Source organism: Microtus pennsylvanicus, chromosome 20 (assembly GCF_037038515.1).
Source record: "Microtus pennsylvanicus isolate mMicPen1 chromosome 20, mMicPen1.hap1, whole genome shotgun sequence".
NCBI lineage: Eukaryota > Metazoa > Chordata > Mammalia > Rodentia > Cricetidae > Microtus > Microtus pennsylvanicus.
Window position 1 is genome coordinate 38,443,641 of NC_134598.1, and position 17,536 is coordinate 38,461,176.

The following is a 17,536-nucleotide window of genomic DNA, read 5'->3' on the forward strand; positions in this document are numbered from 1 at the left end:
ATATTTTTTCTCTGCTCCCCTCTCTACTTGCCCACTCCCCTTCTACCCTCTCCCATGATTGCCACATTCCCAGTTTACTTGAGAGATCTTGTCTTTTTCTACTTCCCATGTAGATTAGATAAACCTGGGATTCTATGATGCTGTTTGCTCCTCTTTCTGATTCTTTGTGGGTTGTACATTGAGTTTTCATGTAAATGCCCAGGCAGAAATGTCAGCTTGGGTGGGGAGTCCCATGAAGAAGACTTTTTATTGCATTCAGGACTTGCCCTGGGATGTGTGGACAAAAAGTCTAAGAAAAGCACTCTTAACAGCCTAGGGTCTGCTCTCAGAACCCAGCACTCACCTCTCTCTGCCTGCCTGGAGTTGTTCATGACTGTTACCTCCTGCCACTTTTCATGCCCTTTCTGACCAGTGCCCCATCCTCCAGAGACCCTGCAAGGCTGACAGTCCATTCCCAGGTCCCTCTCAGCAACAGACGCCTTAGAGTCTCCCCTTTCCAACCTGGTTCCCCTGACTAACCCTGAAACTCTGTACAACTCATCGACATGTCTAGTTTACATTGTCATCTGTGGAAAATTTTTTCAGAGGGGACGCAACTCAGTCAGTAGAGTGCTTGCCTAGCAAGCACTAAGCCCCAAGTTCAAATCCCAGCCACCATATAAACCAGGTGAAATGGTCCACACCTATAATTCTAGCAGTAGGGAAGGTGGGGGCAGGAGGATCAGGAAGTCGGCTCCATCCATGGTTACCTATGAGGCCAACCTGAGCTGCAGGAAGAAAGGGAGGAAGGAAGGTAGAAGAAAGAAAGTGGAAGAGAAAATTTAGGTTTCGCTACAATTAGCTGATGGTGTCAGAAGGGGTGTGCCCTGTAGATCCCCCACTGCTAACAGCAGAAAGAAGGCATTCCTAAACTCCTAACGCTAAGCAGAGGGAAGAAGAATTGGCAACTTGGACAAGAAAAAGAACATTTAGTGCCTTGGCCCGTTGTTTCTAGAATTTTCTACATGATTCCCATGATGCCTTGCAGTTTCCCTGGATTTTCCTGCTCATCTAATGGATGTGGGGAACCTCCCTGAAAACTTAAGTATCTTGTTTGTAATTCTTGTTCCCAGCACACTGCCTCACACAGTCAGTCAACAAAGAATGGTTATGTCAACATAAGCAAGTTAATTTTCTTCCCTGTAAATAGGACATTTTTGAATATTTATGTTCCAGGGATTCATTCTCCAAATCCACTCAAGAAGGTAAGGATTATGCCCATGGCTCCCGTAATGTTTGCCTAACATTCCAGGCTCCACGAAAGACTAAAAAGAGCCCTGACCCCACAAGAGTCGCCTGCCTAGCCAGGAATGGGAATTGTGGTTCTGTGGACAAGGAGAAGGTAATCACAGCTCCTCAAATGAATCCCAGTAGAAATCAGTCCCAGAAAAACCTGGGACCCCTGTCACCAGGGAACCAGTTCCAGCCCCATCTGCCCCTTGCTTCCTTTTATATGGCCCCAACCCCTCCACTGAGAAATGGCTTAGACTGTTCTATCTGCATCACCTCTGGTCCTCCCCACTCCACTGAGGCCAGCAGTATGTGTCATTGGACTAAGCCTCTGAGGAAGTTATTATGATTTCTTTTTTTTCCCCACTCTCTTTAAAAATAACGCAGAAGATTTCGAACTTCCTGCTCAGGAGGAAAAAAATAGAACCTATACTCAGCAATCAAACTGCACTTTTGCTCCCGTTCCTGATGAGACGTCAGATAATGAGTGCCCTGCAGAAGGACACATCTCCAAGTTTAGATCCGAATAAGAAAAGACAATCTGTCTGTGTGAATAGGCAATTAAAAAAGATGCCCTGATGTTCATCTACTCCTCTAGCTGTGGCTCTTCAGAGTCAACCTTCCGATGAGTTGTGAATTTTAATGTCTTAAACCTCCGGGGTGAAGGGAGAGCTGAAAGGAGCAGAGGATGGTGGGTGTGGCCGAAGGGCTCACTAGGTCCTGCTTCTGCCGTCAGCTGCTTGGGAGACCTTGGTCAGGCCTCTTCCATGTCCTGGACTTTCTTTCTCATCTCTGAAACAGGGTACATCAGAGCTGGTGTTCTGTGGGTCTAGACTCTCCCCTTAATACGTTGGTATATCTCAAAACCTGATAGCACTGTTTAGCATGAGAGAACATTCTGGAATGCGTTGATAACATGATGTCTTTGTCAAACAAGCTCCCAGCAGGAAACCAAACACAAGCCTTAGAACAAGGTCCCAAGATATTTAATTCTGAAAATTGCTCTCACGAGATCAGTCACTCTGTGAGCATCTTGTTTTCAACTCGCTGGTTTACTTAGTGTTTTATTTATAGATTTGTAAGAAATGGCAAAAAAAAAAAAGGCCCATGTCCCTTTCCCACAGCTTCCTCCAATGGTGGAAATTAGGAATGTCTAATATAGAAAACCTGGAAACTGGCATTGGTATGGTGTGCGCTTAGTTCTGTGACATCGTATGGAGATTCATGCAAGCACCACCACAGTCACCATGCCGCCACCACCACAGAGATGTGCCTCCTGCTGCCCTTCTAGTATTAAAGACAAATATTCTCAGTGTCACACAAAGAAACACACAAATGAAGCAAAGTAGCTAAGCCAAGCAATGTCTCTTTGAGAAAAGGGTTTGACCCCAACCGGGTTAGCAAGCACACTAGGACAAGAAGCTCTCTTGGCTTTCATTCTAAAGCAGGTGATGATTTTGTCTTTTCCCCTATAGTCATTCAGTTTGGCTAGTTTTAAAGGAATTGGCACAAAAGAAATTAAGAAAAGTAGAAAGAAGTCAGCACTTCAGGCCATCAAGTTCTGGGGGATGCTTCAGGGCCTTTTGCATAAATTTAAGTTTTGCTAGGTGGGTAAAGATTCATGGGATATTCCCTCTTGGCAGGCTTAGCTATCTCTGATAGAAAAAAAAATATTTTCCTCATATCAGCCAGTCCCACATACCATATACCAGACACTTTATTCCCGACAAGCGCACGCCTGATCAGCATTTCTGTGTCTCCGTTAGTTCAAGAATGTTATAGAAATGGAGTCATACAATAGTACCAAGTGTGTGTTCCTCCTCCTTCTCTCCCTCCTCCTCTTCTTTCTTGTTTGTGAAATCCAGACTTGAACCCAGGGCCCCATTCATATTATGACAGGGATCCTCCGCTGTGCCTCGTTTTCTTTTCTAAACTTTCTAATTCTGAGACAAAGTCCTCACTAAGTAGCCAAGGCTGGGTTTGAGTTTGTGACATCCCCCCCACACACACACACACACTCAGCCTCTTGAGGTGAGATGATTGGATATATCCCTCGGATCAGCATAGATACTTTGTTCCTTTTTAGTGTTAAAAAGTTCTCTCTCGATACTAAGCATAGATAGTTTGTTCCTTTTTAGTGTTAAAGAATTCTCTCTCCATCCCTTGCTCATTGGGTTCACGTGGGCCTGCTGGAGAGCAAACCCAGACCCTCCCTATGTCAGGCAAGCAGGCAAGCTCCAATGAGGCTGCATCCTTCTGCTACGTTCTCAGGAAGCATGGTGATGAAATGACTTAGCTCTGGCAGCTGATTGGTCCTCACTCTTAGAAATCAATTCTGCCTCCTAAGCACTGACTCGGGTCAGTGACTGCAGCATGTGTCACAAGAAAGCACCAACAATCCCTGGTATGTGGTAAATCCCTGGGGTCCAAGATGCCTCCCCCTGGGCTAACCAGACCTTTGTCCAATCTGTAAGTTCTTTCTACAGCTGGCGTAGGTTGGGCTTCACAGGCTCGTTATGCATCCAAGACCTGAGAGTCCCATGACAATGCGAACTGTGATTCAGTCCCATTGACGCGGCTGGACCAAAGGCCACGCTTTCACACTCTACACCTAGGCAAAGGCCTAGGGTATAAGAGGTCAGAGGGTCATCTCCGCTGCCAGGCCAACCTATGGCTTTTATCCTGTCACCTGCACTTTCTGGAGACTCAGTGTGAGTGCTGTTGGAAGCTTGCTTTCTGCCATAGGCAGCGAGGACAGCTTGGATATACATCTGAGAAAGCCCTTTGATACTTTCTCAGTCAGGGTAAGCCTAAGGTGTTAGTCACCCCTACGCTGTTCCTGCCTTTCCATTCCCTGCTCAGACATTGGTTCTAAGACAGATTTGCAACTTCATGGATACTGTCCTTTCTACACAGGGCACCCAGCTGTCCCCACAACGTTAAACACCCAACCTCTGTTGCTTTGATTCATCTTTTTCCTTCAGGATTGGAGAGGAAGGAAAGAAGGTCCTGATTTATTTTGACTTGGTAGGAGACAGCTTCTACACCCACTGGAGTTTGAAGCCATGAAGTAGGAGGGACACTTGGGAAGGGGAAGATGGGAAGAAACAAAGATGCTGTCCCTTCTGTGTTTGCGTCAACATGCATTGAATAATGAGGAGGGGTAAATGAAATGGCTGCTGGGTGTTGGGGGAATAGTGAATGGGACGAAGGCTCTTCTCCTTTATCAGTCATTTATTTCTGTTCCTTGTCAAGGGAATGAACGGCTGTAGCTTCAACACTTGAAAGGGCTCTCCCTCAAAGATCATGTCTGGAAGATAGTGAAAACACTATTCTCTGCTACATAAATAGGAAGGGAGCACATACAATCCACTTTTCTCAATGTTCCTTTAGTTAGCCTTTGAATCTCTGTCCCTAAGCGGCGAGGGTCTCAGTTGGCCAGTTGTAAACGGAGACTATTTTTTTTTTCATTTCCCAGCCACCCAGACCCAAAGAACCACACAAAAACCTTACTAGTTACAACACTGTTTGGCCAATGGCTCAGGCATATTCCTAGCTAGCTCTTTTAGTTAAATAAACCCATTTCTTTTAATTCATGTATTGCCATGAGGCTGTATCTTACCATCTTTCTCCTTGGGCAGCTACATGGTGTCTGCCTGACTCTGCCTTCTTTCTCTCTGCATTCAGTTAAGTTTTCCCATCTACCTATATTCTTCCCTGCTTCTTTATTAATCAAGGATAATAAAACACATTCATAGCATTCAGAGGAGAATCCCACATCCACCAGTGAGTTTAAAAACAAGCCAACTGTAATGCGGTTGGATTAAAAAGCTAATTGAGCTCTGGGCTACAGTAATAGAAAGATGGCTTCTAGGACGAGGGAAGTGATGGTTCTCTGTGCCCTGGACTGGTGTCTACAGGAGTTACACATTCAGCTTAGCACCCACAGGAGTCAAGGACTCCAGCAGCAAGCAACTCTGACCAATTTAGAAAGGTAGGAGATTTATCCAAAGACATGACAGGAGTCATACAGCCACCAAAAGCAGAGCATTAAGGAACAAATTACAAACTATGAACTGCTCTGATGAGGTCATTTTGGTCAACAATGCCATCAAATATACAAAGGCAAGAATGAATATGGACCATTCTAAATTTAGCAGGACCATGTCTCCAGTGACGACGCTTGCCTGCCACAAGCTACACTCTAGCATGGACTCCACCCACCCAGGAAGCTCAAAGCCTCTACTTCCTTCTGCTGCTCTGTCTAGGTGCACCCCCAAGCAAGGCTGTTTATTAGCAGCAGGGGTGGGGGTAGTGGCGTTACAGATGCAGGGCACAGACTGTGATGATTCCTATTAATTATAAACTAAACCTGATCTAGAATTATCTGAGATGTCTTTTAGAGAGTTTCTAGAGGCCAGAACAGGCCCTAGGAGAGCGCTACGGGAGCGGGACTGAGCCAACAACCTAGGCCAGAGCGGGCCTGAGACAGCTGAGTGAGTGGGCCAGAGGCAGAGATCCCTGCTGGTCTGCATATGAATCTGGGACCTTCAAGAGAGAAGATCAGAGCCTTTGCAGTACCAACCCCAAGCCAGGGACCTCCACAGGAGCAGATCCTGGCCAGGGACATTTGCAGAAACAGGTCTGAGCTGGCAACCTAGACCAGAGCAGATCTGAGACAGCAAACTCCATGGGAGCAGAGCAAAGAGCAAACCCTGAGAGTGTTGACTGACCTCCAGGGACATGGAGTGACCAACGGGGTGACTGGAACCGTGGCACTGACTGTACCACAAAGAACAACCATCTGAGCCTTGGATCCACTGGCACCTGGAAGATTAATCACCAGAGTCACAGACAGCCCCAACCACACCAATTAAAGGAAAAGATGAGTAGACAAGGTAAGAGCACACACAACACCAGGAAGAGCAAAACGACACCAGTAAAATCTAAAGACCCTACAACAACAAGACTTGAACAACCAAATATAGATGAAACACAAGAAAATGACCTCAAAAATAACTTCAGGAGAATGTTTGAGACTCTTAAAGAAGAAATGAGAAATTCCCTCAAAGAAATAGAGGAAAATGCTAACAAAAAAAATTGAAAAACATCAGCAAATCCCTTAAAGGAAACCAAGAAAAAGCAATCAAACATGTGAAAGAAACTATTCAAGATTTGAAAACTGAAATAGAGACAAGAAAGAAAACACAAGCCGAGGGAATTATTGAAACAGAAATCATGAGAAAACAATCAAGAACCACAAATGCAAGCATGAACAGCAGAATACAAAAGATGGTAGACAGAATCTCGAGCACTGAAGATACAATAGAGGAAATAGGCTCATGAGTCAAAGAAAACATTAAATCTAACAAAAGCTTAACCCAAAATATCCAGGAAATATGGGACACCATGAAAAGACCAAACCTAAGAATAATAGGTATAGAAAAAGGAGAAGAGGTATACAATTCAAAAGCACAGAAAATATTTAACAAAATCACAGGAGAGTTTCTAGATGAGGGTTCCTGAGGTGAGCAGCACTGTCCCATGAGCTGGGGTGTGAGGGTGTATAAAAAGGAGAAAGAGAAGCTGCAGAGATTGTGCAGTTGGTCAAATGCCTGCTGTGCAAGCATTAAGACCTGAGTTCAGGTCCCCAGCACCCAAGTAAATGCTGAGTGCTAGCAATACCAGAACTGGGAAGGCTAAGACAAGGATCCCTGAAGTTCACTGGGCCAGCCTTCCTAGCCAAACTGATGAGCACCAAGTTCAGTAATAGACCCTGTCACCCACCAAAAAAAATGGCATGAATCCAAGTACAGTAGCATATGCCGTTAATCCCAGCACTCAGGAGGCAGAGGCAGGAGAATCTTTGTGAGTTGGAAGCCAGCCTGGTCTACAGAGAGCTCTAGGACAGTCAGAACTATATAAAGAGACACTATCGCACAGACAAACAAATAAATGGCATGAAGAGGGGTTGAGGTAGACACATGACACCAAACTGACCTTCACATGCACACACATACACACACCCATACAAACACTCGCTCTCACACACACGCACCACACATGCCACTTACATACATGCATACTAAGAGAGGAAGAAAGGGAGGAAAGGAGGAAGGGAGGGAGACAGAGACAGGTCAGGGTAGGGGGACTGTGAGCACCAATATTCATTATTCTTTGCTTCCTGTCCCTGGATACAGCAAAGCCAACTACCTCATCTTCCTGCCGCCATAATTCCCCACCATGGAACAAAGACCTCAAACCGCGAATCAACAGAAAACCTTTTCTCCTTAAATTGCTTTTGCAATTTGCAATTTCAAGGCAAGAAAAGGTTGTAAGGTTATCTGAAATAGAAAAGAAGGAGGGGCATGAGTACAAAAGATGTGATGAAAGCCACAGGCTCTGGAGAAGCAAGCAGAGGCAGACAGACAGGCCGAGAGGAGTCAGGGAGGCACCAGGAATCAGGGCGGTTCCACCATGGACTCAGCCAGGATCAAACACGCTTGTAATCCCAACACTGAGAAGCAGAGACGGGAGAATCAGGGGTTCAACACCTGAGCTACACAAGACTTTGTCTCAAAACAAAATTGAAAGAAAAAAATCAAAACAGAACACAGTGAGGGGAACGATGTCCCATCACAGAAAATCCTAGGGAAAACACTTATCAACCCTTTGACAGGGGTTCAAGGCATACAAGGCTGCAGAGTTTAAAGGTCTTTGCTGTCCTGGGACAGCATTATTCATTCTCCCCTTCTGAAGGGAATCATTTCCATGTCCTCGAAGATGGATGCCTGCCCTGATGGATCTCGTGTAGCATGTATAATGACCTTGTGGCACCCATTCATTTTTTTGCAAGGACTGCATTTTATTAAAACCTGTCACCCTATCTATCTGTCCTCGTCAAGTTAGTGAGACAGCAGGCGGATTCATTAGTCTTACTTATCTAGTACAGACGGAAGAGAAATGGGCCACAAAGCCCCACCAGCTAGAGGGAGAAAAGGGAGCAAGAAGCAGCTCCATCACTGAAATATGGAACTTCTTTTTATAAAGGAGAAAAAAATGGATTCCAGTCATCAATCAAGTTAGGGAAGAGTCTCTTTATTCCTTCCTTTTTATAATTAGGGCGTTCTATTCTTCCATTTTTTATGTATTATTTTAATTAGCATACAGAGTAGCTGGTTTCCTTATGGCATTTCCATATATATTTTAGTCCCCTCCCCCATTTTTGCACCCTTCACCCCAGTAATCCCTTTACACTTTCATGTCTCTTATATTCCATCACCCCCTCCCAACCCTCCTTTTTCCTCTTATAGGCTTCTTTCTAGTCTCACGACCTATACCCTAACCCAGTCCCATGTAAATATACATGTTCTATCTTTATGTCTGTCATGAAGCAATTTCTTACTACAAACTCAAAGGGTTAATTAAAGTAATTTTAAAAAACTTAATTAACTTTTAAGACAGGGTCTGTGGTAGTGGTTTTCAACCTTCCTAATGCTGTTACACTTTAATACAGCTCCTCATGTTGGGTGACCCCCCCCACCATAAAATTATTTTCACTGCTACTTTGTAACTGTAATTTTGCTACTGTTAATGAATTGTAATGTAAATATCTGTGTTTTCCAATGGTCTTAAGCAACCCCTGTGAAAGGGTTGTTCGACCCCCAAATGGGTCCAGACCCATACATGGAGGGCTGATGGTCTAGGGTGTACTATAGCCCAGGGTGGCCTCAAACTCAATATATAGTTGAGGATGAACTTGAACTCCTGACCCTCCTGCCTCCCAGGGGGTGGGATAATAGGCATGTGCTGTGCCTGGAGAGGGATATTTTTAAAATTAAATTGCAACACAAGAGTGTGGGTGGCACACAGGAACGGCTGTGCATTTCTGATGGTTTTGTTTTAATACAGGGTCCCATGAACTGACCATATACCTGAAGATAGCCTTGAGCCCCAGGTCCTCCTGGCTCTACTTTCCAAGTGCTGGAACTGCAATCGTGCACCGCTACATCTGCGGGGAATAAAACCCAATGCTTTGCGCATGCTAAAAGCTCTACAGTCTCAACTGCATCCCCAGACCCTCTTATCTGCGGGGAATAAAACCCAATGCTTTGCACATGCTAAAAGCTCTACAGTCTCAACTGCACCCCCAGACCCTCTTAGGCGGTTCTTGAACTAAGTTAAACAGAAAAACAAAACAATAGAATGAGTTTGGCACAGTGTGGCACAGTGTGGCACAGTGTCTAGTGAATGAGTTCCCTCGTCAGCCTCAGTCCTGCCCAAAGAATGAAATGTCAATTCGTCAAGACAGTATAAGATTCCAGCCTTCTTGAAAGCACCAGTGGGAAGGATATTTCTGTCTAAATTCAGAATGTTGTGTTCACAGAAGCTATGCAAGAAGGAAGCTGTGGACAGGATCCAAAGCCACAGAGAAACCCTGTCTCGAAAAACAAAAAGAACAAAAAGAAGAAGAAGAAGAAGAAGAAGAAGAAGAAGAAGAAGAAGAAGAAGAAGAAGAAGAAGAAGAAGAAGAAGAAGAAGAAGAAGAAGAAGAAGAAGGAAGCTGTGCATTGCTCAGACCCTGGGTCTGAAAGCCTCTAGTCTGATTGCTAATTACTTAAACCTACTTCCCCGGTAAATTGACTCCCCAAAGACCATCCCTGACTCTGCAAGGCCTCTAGTAAGAGGCAGTCAAGAGCCGTTCCCACCTCACGCTGCCCTGTGGAGTATGAGAAAGTATCTACTCAGTTTCAGGTTGATCTATGACACTTTTGACAGCCTCGGTCCCTGGAGCTCAGGAGCATCTTCTGTGCAGAGCCATCACTGTGGTAAGGGAATTTCACTGTATGAATGACAGCCAATTGTCAGATTTCATCTTAGAGGCCACAGGAGCACAGCCTGCATCCCACGCCTCTGTCAGCCGTGTTAGAGATGTTTCTGACACTGAAATCTCATGCGCTACAATTTTCATTTGTGTGGGGGCTGGTGTGTTTTTCATCTGTGCACTTTTCCTGTTCCTCTTCATACACATCATCTCAACCCTTGTAGTAAATTCTGCATAAGAATTTTCATTTCTGCTTCCCAGGCAGGGAAACTAAGGCTAAGTCTTGAAGTAAGTGGCAGATCTGAATGGCAGATGGAGCTGGTCTGACTACTCACACCTTCTGCTCAGCTCTGCCTCCTCATTTAGAGTGCTATTTTTCCCTTTTTGTTGTTTTTTCTTTTTCAAATTTATTATTTAAGAATTTCATGCATGTATACAACAAAACACAATAATATCTATCCAACTCCCCCCAAGTCTCAGCACTTCGACCAGTTATGAATCTGCACGGACTGCTACCCACTGCAGAAAGACACTGTGTGACAGAGCTGAGCAAGGCTGGGCCCATGGGTTTCAACACAAATAGTGGGGAGGCAGTTTGGCAACATGACCATTTAGCAAACTAATGATAACAGGCTCTGTTAGCCAGGGCTCTGCCATTTTGTAAGCTCCTCCATTTGTATTGAATTATGAAAATTCCAATGGCTATAGTAATTTGGTTTCCAGAAGTAAGTTAGTAAATTAACTTGCTTTTCTAGGTTCATTCAGTCTTCCTGCTTCTCTCTCTCTCTCTCTCTCTCTCTCTCTCTCTCTCTCTCTCTCTCTCTTTCTCTCTCTCTCTCCCTCTCTCCTTCTCCTTCTATGCATCTCACTCTGTAGACTAGGCTGACCTTAAACTCACAGAGATCCACCTGCCTCTGCCTACCCAGTGCTGAGATTAAAGGATACACTACCATTGCCCAGCTTCTCTGGATTCTTGACTACTCCCCTGTCCTGTGAATCTCAGGTAATGTCCACCTAGGAAAGATGTTTATCAACCGTATAACATTCTTGAACTGACTACTCCTCGGTGGTTAGTCCGAGCAATGACAAACAACGGACCAAAAAGGAAAGTTTTCAACCTCCCTCCCCACCCTTCCCTTCTGCCCTGGCTTATAAGTGGGTTGTACTGGCTAGTTTTATATCAACTTGATACAAACTAGAGTAATCAGAGAGGAGGGAGCCTCTACTGAGAAAATGCCTCTATAAGAGTGGGCAATAGGCAAGACTGTAGGACATTTTCTTAATTAGTGATTGATGGGGGAGGGTCTGAAACATTATGGATGCTGCTACCCTGGGCTTGTGGTCCTGGGTTCTATAAGAAAACAGGTTGAGCAAGTCACGAGGAGCAAGCCAGTAAGCAGCACCCCTCCATGGCTTCTGCATCAGTTCCTGCCTCCAGGTCCCTGCCCTGGTTCAGATCTTGTTCTGACTTTCTTTGATGATGAACTAACTGTGATGTGGAAGCATAAGTTGAATTAACTCTTTCCTCTTCAAGTTGCTTCGGTCATGGTGTTTCATCACAGTCATAGCAACCCTAAGACATGAGTGGTAAGTTCTGATTCTTACAAAGGCTCCCTCTGTAGGTTTATTTTCTCTCCAAATAAAATCCTGAACATTGTGGAGTTTCTCCTCACCTTGTCCTTCCTCCCTTCTCATTCCTTCTTTCATTCTCCTCTCAGGTTCCACTTTAGGGACTGTGACCTCCTAATCATGGGCTTTTGACCAGGTTTATGGGGAGCAGGTCTCAAATCCAATCAGAGAGTAGCTGGTTGCCCAAAGACAGTCATTCCACTATTACACCAGTGGGCACATCTTGCCTGGCAGGCCAGTATTGCAGCATGCAGAGTCCAGGACCAGAGAACAATATAGGTTTTGGAAGTGTGGCTTTTAGTCTTTTATTAGAACAAAGAAAACCACCAAATACTGGCCTACTTCTAGAACTTTTAGAATGAGATGAGCCCACAAAGGGAGGTGGCTTCTACTGCTCTGAGGACGGAGAATATAATAGTTATTCTTCATTGTCAACTTGATGACATTTGGAATTAACTACAACCCAAGAAGCTAGGTACACACCTATGAGGGTTTTTTCTTAATTAAATTATTTGTAGGAAGACCCACTTCTAATCCGGATATCTGAGGTGGGAAGACACACCTTTAATATTAGCCACACCTTTGGCTGGCAGCCTATATAAAGGACATGGAAGAAGGAAATGCTTGCTCTTTGCCTGCTTGCTCTTGCACTCGCTGACAAGCCCATCCCTTCACTGGCATTAGAGCCTGCTTCTCCAGGATTCTGGCATGTACTGAAGGTCAGCTGAGACATCCAGCCTCATAGGCTGAACAAGTATTGGATTCTTGGATCTTCTCTTGGTAAACAGCCATTGTTGTGCTAGCTGGACCACAGCCTGTGAGTCATTCTAATAAATCCCATAGATAGATAGATAGATAGATAGATAGATAGATAGATAGATAGATAGATAGATAGTAGATAGACAATAGATAGTAGATAGATGATGGATAGTAGATAGATGATAGATAGTAGAGATAGATGATAAATATAGATAGATGATAGATAGATAATAGGAGATAGATAGATAGATAGATAGATAGATAGATAGATAGATAGATAGATAGTAGATAAATTCATTCCATCAGTTCTTTTCCTCTACAGAACTCTGACTAACACAAGAAACACGGTGGTGGTTCTTGCATGCAGATTTCTTACTTGCACAGGAGTACATTAGGTTGTCCTTGCTGAACTACACTAAAAACAAGTTTGAGGCCTTGGAAGTTAGCTCAGACAGTAAAGAGCTTGCTGCACAAGCATGCTACCCTAGAATAGCCTACTTGTTGAATTCTAAGCCACTGAGAGACGATGTCTCAAATACAAGGTGAACAGCACCTGAAGTTGTCCTCTGCCACCTGCAGTCAAGGTCCAGAAACCACTGAGCATTTTGGTGGCTAGGAGACACTGCATTATCCTTTTCCTAGGTCACTATGAGCTGCTCCTTTTTCTCTGAGAGCACTGGGAAGGGATGGAAATGAGAAGTGGGGAGAAGATACTTAAAGTGCTTTCTGCATTCATCTGGAGTAAGATATTGAAGAGATCCATGTCCTCTGAGGCATCTCCCTACCTTTCTGTGTGCGTTCTTCTATTGCCAGTGATCCCCTTGGCTGAGGGCATGGGGTGCTTTTCAAGTCCTTGGTGAATGTTTGCTAAATTAACTTTCCCACTGATGGCTTTTTCCCTGCTGTCTCTCCTGGTGGGGATGTTGCAGGAAGCTTTAGCGCACTGCATGGGCAATCACCCTTTCCAGCCACCTGTTTTGATGACAGCTTTGTGAATTAGCAAGTTTTAGATTGCAACCATTGCATTCCTGGGAAAAACAACACAGGATGAGAGACTTTTTATGAAGCTACAAACACATGTAGGAGGTTTGTTTGTACCCACAGTGGAGAAGAAGGTGACGATGTGCAAAGAGACTCCAGCGCCTGTCATTGACTGTCAGAGATTATGTGAAAATGGATCCCATGGAGTCCTGTGCTGGGGAAGGAAAAGACTGAAGCCTTGATGCCAGCCAGAGGTGGATGCTTGTCTCTCGGTGAATTTCACAAAGAACTGACAGGCTGTCGGGACACCTTGCGGGAGAGACTGGAGCAGAGGCAATGGTGGGTCAGGATGGATGGGACCACACCTTGACAAAGACTGCTTAGCTAACGCAGTGGTATAACTAAGACTTGTCCCCCCCCATAGGCTCAGGTATTTGAACACTGGTCCCAGTTGGCCCTGTTAGCAGGAGGGTTCCTTCCTTGAACTAAAACCAGTACCTTCTACGATCACATAAACATGGTAGTCCCTACAGACTGTGGGAAATAGCCACAGACATATGATATGAACTATCATTGTCTGTGTATCTGATTTCAGACTCCGCTTCCCCAAATAAGACAGGAGATGGCTTGCTCCAGGCCACTCAGCTAGGTATGCATTTCAGGACACCAGCTGCAACATCTTTTGCCCATCACCAGCAACTCTAAGGCAATCCATCCCAGCTCTTCTCCTCTGTTCTTTGCAAGCATGTTTTCTCAGGTTGCCCAGTTTGGCTCTCCAGACCACCAGCAAGACCGTGCTGCCATCCTCAGTGCATGTGAAGCAGGAACACGCAAATGAAGAAGCCACAGAAGAAAGCAAGTGTTGGATGTACGGTAATATTCAAAGTTCAGGCATACCTTGAAAGTGTCCACTAGGTGGAGCCATATCAGTACGCATTCAGTGTGAAGAGCCTAACTCTGCCTAGCAACACTGAGCTTGAGAAGTATATATAGAATATATATAGTATAAGTATATATATATATATATATATATATATATTGGTTTTTTGAGACAGGGTTTCTCTGTGGTTTTGGAGCCTGTCCTGGAACTAGCTCTTGTAGACCAGGCTGGTCTCGAACTCACAGAGATCCGCCTGCCTCTGCCTCCCGAGTGCTAGGATTAAAGGCGTGCGCCACCACCGCTATTTCATTCAATTACCCAGCCATTCACTAAATCTTTGCTGAGTGTGAAAATACACACGACAGGTATGGGAGCTACTACAATATTGAGCATATCAAAAACCACGTTATCTTATCTAGCACCATGATGGTTTGGGCCGGTGGTTCTTCTCCTTGTTTCAGTGGGATGGACACTTCCCAGTTTCTGTGTGACGACTATATTATTCCGCCCATTCATCCATATCAAGAGCCCAGCAGTGTCATCCTTCCCTTTTGTCTTCAGATATCTATTTTTGCCTCAACTCTCTCTAGGAATGCTAGAATAGGGGAAGATACCTATAGAAAAAAGAAACACGTGTATGATATCGATTTGACCTGATCAATATGGTGGTTAGTGTTTGTGAATGCCAGAAACCCTGCTCAAGATCCTCTGAAATAAAGTCAAGACCTTTCTCCTGTGCCCTCATAAAAGGGAGATCAAATCTTTGCCCAACCAGTCTTCCTATGCTTCTTTTTTTTTTTCTGGCCTCGAACTCGTGATCCTCCTGCCTCTGCCTCCTTCAGCAAATCCTACCGGCGTGCGCCACCACAACCGGCCTTCCTATGCTTCTTGTAAGCACACGATCGGTGTCTTTGTTCCTCCTGACATTTCCGTGACTGCCAGAGGTTGGGTTCCAGGTGGCAAGGATGTGACTGAGTTCATTATTCCTGTGACTTTTCCCCCTGTGCAACACATTCCGGTCTTCCCTCCCAAAGTTGATGCTCAGGTGTGGCAGAAAACACCCAGGAGCGAAGCTAGATCCTGACACTCAAATGATGTGTGGTCTTAGGTTTATCGTCCTCTCAGCTGTGGTAGTTGCTTATGGCTGGGATTTATTTTTTTTTTTCAAACAGGCCTTCTGATCAGGAGATGGCATCTCTCCCCACTTCCCTCCACCCCATACCAGCCCAGTCCACAGGCCAGCACAGAACGGAGGAAGATAAAGACAGGTGCTTATCTTCTAGGGCTGCTGGAGGCGAGGACACCGGAAGCCTGAAGCTGCAGCAGGTACTGTGAAGTCCCTTGTGTTGTTGGACTGGAGTTACGGGTTACCCGTCACTTACAAACTAAGAGGATGAGTGAATCGAAGGTCAGCTTTACCAGGAAACTTGTGTGACAGGAACAAAGGAGTTGGATAGCATCTGCCATTAATAGTTATGTCAGTCATTCTCAACCAGTGGGTCGTGACCCTTTAGGTGGCAAAGGTCTCTTCCACAGGGGTCAATCTAAGATGATCGGAAAACACAGGGATTTATGTTACGATTCATAACTATGGCAAAGTGACAGTTTTGAAGTAGCAATGAAAATAATGTTATGGTTGGGGTGGGGAGGTCACCACAGCATGAGGAACTGTGTTAAAGGGTCACAGCATCTGGAGGGTTGAGAACCACTGAACTCTATGATAGTGTGCAAACTTCCTAATGTCTCTAAACATCCGTGTAGGACTCTCACCATATCATTCATCTCTGACATAAGCCCTTATTGCCATTCGTTCTGTCGGGCACTCTGCTAGGTATGGGCAATCCTGTGGTAGCAAGACCTTCATCAGATTTGCCCTTGTGAAAGTGTGAATCTCTCTTCAGTTCTGGGCGTATAAACTAGATGTATGAACTGAGGACATGATCACTCTGAGGTACACTTGAGGAGGAACGATTTTGTTGTAGATGTGAGGGAGAATACAATCAAAGGCCTCTGGAAGAACCTGGAGCTGAGAAAGAAGTAAACTGAATATAATCACCCATGAGTGGGGTAATGGACAAGAGAGGACGAGAAAGAGATGACTGAGATAGGGGACAGGGGCAAGCGATGGAGACAAATCAGAGAGCTTGGCTGAAATGGCAGCATTATAAAGAAACGAGAAGCTGGGGGAGGGAAGCTCATGAGCTGGAGAAATTTGGGGTATGGGCAGGGTGAGAAGAGCCACGAGGTTTTGTGACACCGAGGAATCACAGAGGCCAGCATGTGCTTTGCTGTGCTAGCGGGCACCACACAGAGTCTTTTGTACCACATTTCTTTTGGGCCTGACACTGAGAAGATAAATTTTTTTCTCTTCTTCTTCTTCTTCTTCTTCTTCTTCTTCTTCTTCTTCTTCTTCTTCTTCTTCTTCTTCTTCTTCTCCTCCTCCTCCTCCTCCTCCTCCTCCTCCTCCTCCTCCTTTTCTTTTTGAGGCATGGTCTTACTATGTGGCACACACTAACCAACACATAATCTTCTTGCCTCAGTTCTCAAATGTTAAGATTACAGGCATGAACCAACACCACCATGCAGGGGTTTCTGAATATCTGGGTTTGTCTCTGCTCATAGTTTCTAGCACTTGGTAACTGGTAGTCATTATTATCCCTTCAACTTTTTCTTTCTTTCTTTCTTTCTTTCTTTTCTTTTCTTTTCTTTTTTTTTTTTTTTTTGAATTTTCGAGACAGGGTTTCTCTGTAGCTTTTGGTTCCTGTCCCGGATCTAGCTCTTGTAGACCACCGCCGGGTTCCCTTCAACTTTTTATCAGCTAAAATTGCAGGGTAAGCTAGAGGGACAAGAAACAGACTGGTGGAATCAGGAAGAAGGGTAACATAGTCTCCTTTCCTAGATGTCTTAGTTAGGGTTTTACTGCTGTGGAAAGACACATTGACCACAACAACTCTTACAAAGGAAGGCACTTAGCCGGGTGGTGGCAGAGGCAGGCGGATCTCTGTGAGTTCAAGGCCAGCCTGGTCTACAAGAGTTAGTTCCAGGACAGGCTCCAAAGCCACAGAGAAACCCTGGCTCTAAAAACAAAAACAAAGGAAGTTCAAAGGTTTAGTCCATTCTCATCATGGGGGTAAGCATGGCCACACACGGGCAGACGTGGTGCTGGAGACGTAGCTGAGAGATCTATATCTGCA